This window comes from Capsicum annuum, chromosome 4, assembly GCF_002878395.1.
Source record: "Capsicum annuum cultivar UCD-10X-F1 chromosome 4, UCD10Xv1.1, whole genome shotgun sequence".
In the NCBI taxonomy this organism is placed as follows: Eukaryota; Viridiplantae; Streptophyta; class Magnoliopsida; order Solanales; family Solanaceae; genus Capsicum; species Capsicum annuum.
The window spans coordinates 119,232,761-119,240,086 of NC_061114.1; the positions used below are offsets into that span (position 1 = coordinate 119,232,761).

Below are 7,326 nucleotides of genomic sequence, written 5' to 3' on the forward strand. Positions count from 1 at the left end.
TAGAGGGAAGTGAGAACATACCTGAGATGCACTATGCACCTAAATCATGAGCATCCCCAGATTAAGGAATATCAACTGGCAGAGGTGGTGGCGGTGGTATACTATATTATGAACCTATTGCTATAGATGCATGCCTCTGCCTATCGATGGATGTATTCTCCATCGAATTATGTATGGACCTTTTAATGGCTTGGACATATGGCAAATTAGGATATTGCAAGTCATCTATATGATCTCTCTTGGCCCCAACTATTGGGTTCCCCTCATAACCCTCCGCGTAGAAACCAAACTGTCTCGGTGCACATGGAGGTGATACTTGGACCATAAGGGGTATAACTAAAGGAATAAATGCTACATGTTTTTCTGTGAGAGAGTGTACCCCTGCTTGTAATATATCAAACTCTTCCCATATCTAGGCTAGATTCGACATATCTTTCTCTATGAATTCGGTTGTAACCCATCCCTCAAACTGATTGAGCTGTGTCTAGAAATTGGCACGTAGCTTAGATAGTGCAGTTCTTTGTGCGGCCTCCCATCAGGCCTCTGCCTGCTAAAATCTAGTCCTAACCCCTAATTTTATCTACTCACATAAGGTAGTCATCTCGGTCTTAACAACCCTCAGTCGAGCATCGATGGCCCTCTGTCTATAAACTAAGCTTTGTAAAATCTCACTAGATATAGTGATTATTCCTAGCAAAAGCTATAGTGGTTGGGCGAGTAAGCCCTAAAGATACACCAACCGGCTTTAATGTCGAAGCCGGGTGAAAAAGAAGTAGTTGGCATCCCCTCTCCCTGCGTGATAGAGTCTCGAGACTCTATTTGGTCCCCTATATCCATATCAATACTAACACCCATATTACCTCGATGTGCCTCATCAGGCTCTGTGGATATTGTTGGGCCCTTAGTATAGGTCTATGGTATTGTGGCCTTTTTTTCTGGATCTCCTGAAGGGCCTGGATGTGCTAGATCTTTCAAAGTATTTGTCTGCATAGTTGCCATCACAAGTACCCTCTAATCTACTCTTAGTATCTCTGGTACACTAGCCTTATCACATTGCCTCTGAATCATACAAGGGAATAAAAGATAAGTTAACTCCTAAATACTCTGTTACGTAACTCATACCAAAGAATAACAACAAATCAACAGCATATTCAACCATCATACAAGCAGCCAGTGTTGCTCCCACCTATGTCAACATATTATTAAAAGTAGTGAGTATCAATCGGTATCTGATCAGCAACCACCAAAACTTGACTTCAAATGTCAATAGGACCTTCTTGATCATACCATGCCCCTCAATCCATGGGGTCATATCACCAAAAGTTGAAAACTAACTGGCAATCCACCTAGCCATCACTATTAGAAATTACCGCTATGGTGACGGTTGCTAAACCGTTGCAATAGAAAATAAAAATATTGCCATAGCTCTATCGCAACGGTTAAGAAAGCGTCCTATATATGGGCATTGCGATAGGTCTACGACAATGATTTATGCGACGGTCGGCTGAAGTCGTCGCCATAGGTGAAGCTATACCAATAGATATTTTTTTATTTATTGAGACGCCTATTTTCATCTATTACAACGGTTACTAACCGTTGTAATAGATTCTATTGCAACAACATTAAATCATTATAATAGCATCTATTGCGGCACTTTTGTTATTTTGTTGCAATATTTTTTGAATCTCTTACAACTATTTCATTAAACTATTACAACGGCTTTATTGGTCTTTTTCGACGATTTTTTACTACCTATTGCAATGGCTCATTGAGATATTGCAACGATTGTTGCCACATGTTATTAAATTGAAATGGTTTATATAAATAGTCACTCGTATTAATGTAAATTTTTATTTACTTACATAATAAATTATAACACAATATATACACATCACAAAACAAAATCATTCGTTACTCATAATCCAAAATATGCAACAAGCTAGTAACTTAAACCCAAAAGCTAGTAATTTAAATCCAAAATATGCAACTAGTACAACGTTCTTGTCCTTGCAGTAAAAGTACAAAATCACCAACCGCACTCTGCTAATCTTCAATGATGAATAACAATTTCTAGAAAATAATTAACCAAAATAAAGACAAGTAAACTTATTCAGCTAGAGAAGCTGTAGAACTAAAAGGTCAACAACTTTCAACCTGACCCCCTGTACTTGAACTGACACTTGAAGATTCTGCAGAATGACTGTTCACATGATCTTTTCAGGTATAGACAGTTTCGTGGATATGATCATGGGATGTTTGTGAACACTCAATTCTATTAAAGAAGTCTGTAAATGACAAAAAACATTGGTGACATATTGCAGTAGAACAAGACTTGTGAATTTAAGACTTCCTTCACTGTTCTGTATGTTCCAATGGTAGAGTTCCTTGTAACCAACTTAATTCAATGCCCGTAAAGTGAACATTGATAATTGAAAATGTCACAATCAAATTTATATATCAAGCTATAGACAACAATCTGTTAAGGCTACTATGCTTTAAGGAGCACTACTGGAGAAAAACTGCAGTAGATAATCAGAGCAGCAGCAAAACATCAAAGAACTAGATAAACTACAGAGCACTCTTAGTTGGATAAAAATATCAAAGTAGCAGACGTAGTAAATTCCTAGAACATACCAAAACAGTCAAAACCTCATCAATATACGGATCCTATTGCACTGACCAATCACCAACGCATCCTAAAAAAGGGAAAACAATAATTCCTTTTTTGTCATACACTTTTTTTAATAGAAAATATAATATCTAAGTAAGTTGTTTGTCCCTAATCCATTTCTGAAGTTTACTTGCATCCCCTTTTGGCCATATATGAAGTAACATCAACAAAGAAGTCGTTCAAGAAACCCCAAGTAATCAGTACAACACTAGCATCGACGAAAATAATGAATTGGGGTGGAAAATCAAGGTGCTGTAAAAACCAAGGAACTAAAAGAGATAATGACCTCATTGTTGTTACTTGAAAAATAAGAAAAATCAAAACAAGAGGAATTTGCAAAGGAAAAAGCAGAGAATAAACTCTTATTGGACGCAAATCACAAGAAAACAACTAAAATGATGTGGGATTATTATTCAAACATTCAAAAACATCATTCCAATTTACAACAGCTAGATAGTGTTCGTAAATAGAAAGTCCAAGGGAATTGAACTTCTACTTCTACTGCTTCTTGTGCCATTCTGCTGCTGCAGCACAGGAAGAAATCATTTTGAGTAATAAAGCCAGTGAAAAGGGTGCTCCCTAAATACGATTGTGGGTGAAGAATAGATCAAAAGCTTGGTGGGATCAATGTAACAGTGCTAATTTCCCTGAAGAGGAGTTCAAGAAAGCTTTTCAAATGGGAAAAGATACATTTGAACTGATATGTAATGAATTGAGTTTTGTGTTTGCCAAAGAGAATACGATGCTACGATATGATGTACCAGTGAAATAATGTGTAGCTGTTTGTTTTTGGAGATGGGCTTCTGGAGAACCTCTTAGATTGGTCTCAAAGTGGTTTGGATTGGGGATTTCGATTTCCATAAACACGTGCTTGAAGTTTGTACTGCGATTAAGACTGTGTTGATGCCCAAGTATCTCCAATGGCCTGATAAAGAGAAAATGCAAAATGTAAAGGATGAGTATGAGGCTATTTCAGGGATCCCCAATGTTGCGGGATCAATGTATACAACTCATATACCTATAATTGCTCCTAAAATTAGTGTTTCTGCTGATTTTTAAAGTGGCATATCGAGAGGAACCAGAAAACATCTTATTCAATTACAGTCTAAGGTGTGGTTGAATTAAGGGGGGATTTACTAACGTGTGTATTGGATGGCCTGGTTTGATGCCTGAAGATCAGGTACTGGATAAATCTTCCCTATTCCAAAGTGCGAATAAATTGTTACTAAATGGTGTTTGGATTGTTGGAAGTTCTAGATACCCTTAGATGGGTTAGGTTTTTGTGTCCTATACACATCATAATCTGACTTGGACTCAGCATTCTTTTAATAAGAAGATTGGTGAGGTTCAGAGTGTCATAAAGGAGGCATTTGTGAGGTTGAAGTTATAGAAGCAATGAACTGGTCATCGTCCATCTGGGGGGCAGCTCTATCTTAACCTCTACAATAACAGTTGATCATTATCTGTTGTTTGAAGGCGTAAAACATTAATTTTTCTTCACATATTTAATCCTTGACTAATCTGCATATTTTTCTTCCTTCTAATACATGTCATCATCAGTTAAGAGGTAATGCCTCTTTTACTGGCTCTGTCAGTTGTTTATACAGTTTAATCCCCTTTTTGTAGGTCTGTGTCTACATTATTGACACTTACAAGATTTTTTGGACGAGCTGTGTGAACGAAATTCACACAAGAAAAATGGTTCTATGATTGGTTGAAGCTATAGGTGAGTTTCTGATGATCATCATGCTAATAATCAGAAAATCATAGAAGAGCACCTCAACGAGGGGAGGTATTTGATGTATGCATTCTAACTGGCCTTTGCTAGTTTTCCTTTATGTTGGAGTTATTTGCTGCTATTTTATCTATAGTACTACGACTGTTCTAGCTTAGTTTCACTTTCCGGTTGAAGATTATATGCAAAATTTATCATTCGAGAATGAAAGCTTAGTTTCTTTGCCTAGCGACCTAATTAGTATAAATATCCAAAATTTAGAAGCTAGAGCTAAGGTACAAGCAGAAAATAAAGGTGAATGATAGGTACATAAAGTCCAAACGGTTCTTGATTATTTTGCAGTTTCCAAGAGGTGTATTGAAATAGCTCTGAGCCCACTAGAAAGAAGATGGAAAAAAGACTAATTTGAATCAAAAGGGTGGATAGGAATAGCTAGAGAAAATCGTCGATGAAACAAAAGCATGCATGAGTACCTATCAAATTATGTAAATAAGAGTGAATTAAATTAGCAAGAGGGCAATTTCATTAGATTAGATAAAGAAAAAAAGAGTAGTCAATTCAAGCCTTCAAGAAATGAGGTCTCCTATTCTACATATTCAGGCAATACAAGTCAAACTAGTGCAATCGGGAAAAAATCCATCAAGAAGAGGGTTACCATTCACATGAAATAGAACATTAATTCATTATAGGAGAAAAATGGGAAGCTTATAATACTACCTGATACACTAGAAAAGCTTTTCAAAATAGCAGGTGAAGTCTTTCTTTTTTCCACCTTCATGTATATCTTTAGAACACACAAAACAACATATTAACAACATAATTTCGTCTCTACAATCTCCCAAATTCTGCTATACTATAATTAGTATAGTTTTATCATATGGTTACTTCATAAAGAACACACAAAACAACATACTAACTATGAGAACTTTACATGAAACTCTCTTATATATTTAATGATTAAATTTGTATTTCATGGGATGGAAAAAGAAACCAAGAAGCTGAAACCGAAAGAACCACATCTATTATTTTCTGCATTCAGCAAATGATATGAATTGTCTTAAAGTAAAAACCAGCTCTAACACTAACTCATACAAGAAAGGCAAGCAAGCTAAGACAAAATATTTTGTTTATTAAACAAATTTCTCTTATTAATAAAGTTGAAACATTACAAATCTAGGTAGAAGCTGACCATCTATCTCCAACAGCTAAAATAAAACAGAGAGACTACTTAAGCAATATAATTTGATCCTATAAGAAGGTCATAATGAAGAAGATGTCAATCTACACACAGTACAGCTAAAATAAAATAAAGAGACTACCCAAATTAAAATCAAGATAAAAAATTAGGTTGAAATTGAGAAGAATAGACTAACCTTAAAATCCCCAAATTGAAGAAATCCCTAATTTAAAGAACACCCCAATATATTAAGTGGGTTAGCTATGAAACAACAAATTAAACAATACTAATAGATTGAGAGATAAATCATAATAATCCACAAAATTGAATGTTTTTGGAATTTCACTAACAAATTGAGAGCTCAAAACATATAAAAATTTCACTATGAGACTCAAAAACAGATTGGAAGATTGGAAGTCGTTGCCTTATTCTCTTGCAATGTGACTCTAATCTATTACCTCACTAACAAATTTGTCAAGATTGTTGGTTGTTCGTTGTAATAAAGTGTATCATTAACTATTTGCTGTTTGTTCTAAGGGTAAATCGATTGAGGCGTTTGGTTTGTTTGTCTGAAAAAGGGTAAGTCAATTAGCTGCTTTCGTTCTGAGGGTTTTCTATTAAGAAAGAAAAATAATGTTTTAATAAAATGAAAAATATTTTGGCATATTTGTGAAATATTTTGGAGGGAAATTAATAAATAATATATATGTCCATTGCAATGGTTTAATTTTTCGTTAGGTGTCTCCATATATGCTTTTTTGGCAACAAGTTTAAATAGTGTTGCTATACATATACCTATTGCAACGGTTCATGTTCAGTAGCGATAGTTATAACATGAGATTTTAATTTGGGAAGTCTCTTTACAATGATTGAAAGCGTTGCCATAGATAGTGTATAGCAACACTTTTGCAACTGTCGCTAAAAAGACCGTTGCCATAGACCCAACAAAAAAACGGCGGCTATGGTATACCCCAACCCCAACTAATAACTGCACACTGTCCCTACTGCACAAAAATAATATAAAACAAAGGGAATGAGGACAAACCTAGGATGCACTAGGTACCTATGTCATGGGCATCCTTAGATAAGGGCATATTAGCTAGCGGAGGCGGTGATGGTGGCGGTGTTCTACTAGAAGATGCACCCACTACTATCACATCATGCTTTATCTCTCAGCAACTACATTATCCATCAAAGAATGCCTAGCACTTTTAACAGCCTGGTCATATTGTATATCAAGATCCTACAAGTCTTCCATGTGATCTCTCTTGGCCCAAATTATCGGGACCTTCTCCTCATCCTCCCCGGAGAAATCTATATATATGGGTGCACGCAGAGGTAATATTTAGAATAGTAGTGCTATGACTGAAGAAATGGTTGCTACATGGCTCTCTGTGAGAGAGCGTACCTTTGCGCATAATATATCCATCTCCCCCCTCATCTTGGCTAGATCTGGTGCCTTTATCTCTATAAATCAAGTTGTAACCCATCTCTTAAGCTTATCAAGATATGCCTAGAAATCAGCATGTAGCTCAGATAGGAAAGCTCTCCGTGTGGCCTTCCATTTAGCCTCTGCCATCTCAAATCTAGCTCGAACCCCTGATCACATCTGCTTATAGAGAGTAGTCAGGTCGGTCCGAAAAACCAATAACTGAGCATCAATGGCCTTCTCTAATTATCTACTAAGCTCTACAATAACTCTTGGGATATAGTAATCTTACTTGTAGCAGGAGTTATAGTGGA

The 7,326-nt window shown here is 36.1% G+C and overlaps 1 long non-coding RNA gene across 1 annotated transcript; it reads right to left on the reverse strand.

Moving 5' to 3' along the window:
• Positions 1–3,047: 3,047 nt before the first annotated feature.
• On the reverse strand, positions 3,048–6,311 carry LOC124898180. The gene is made up of 2 exons (XR_007055091.1): positions 6,042–6,311; positions 3,048–3,596 (listed from the first exon to the last, which is right to left on the reverse strand). It is a non-coding gene; the product is annotated as an uncharacterized LOC124898180 (long non-coding RNA).
• Positions 6,312–7,326: the final 1,015 nt, after the last annotated feature.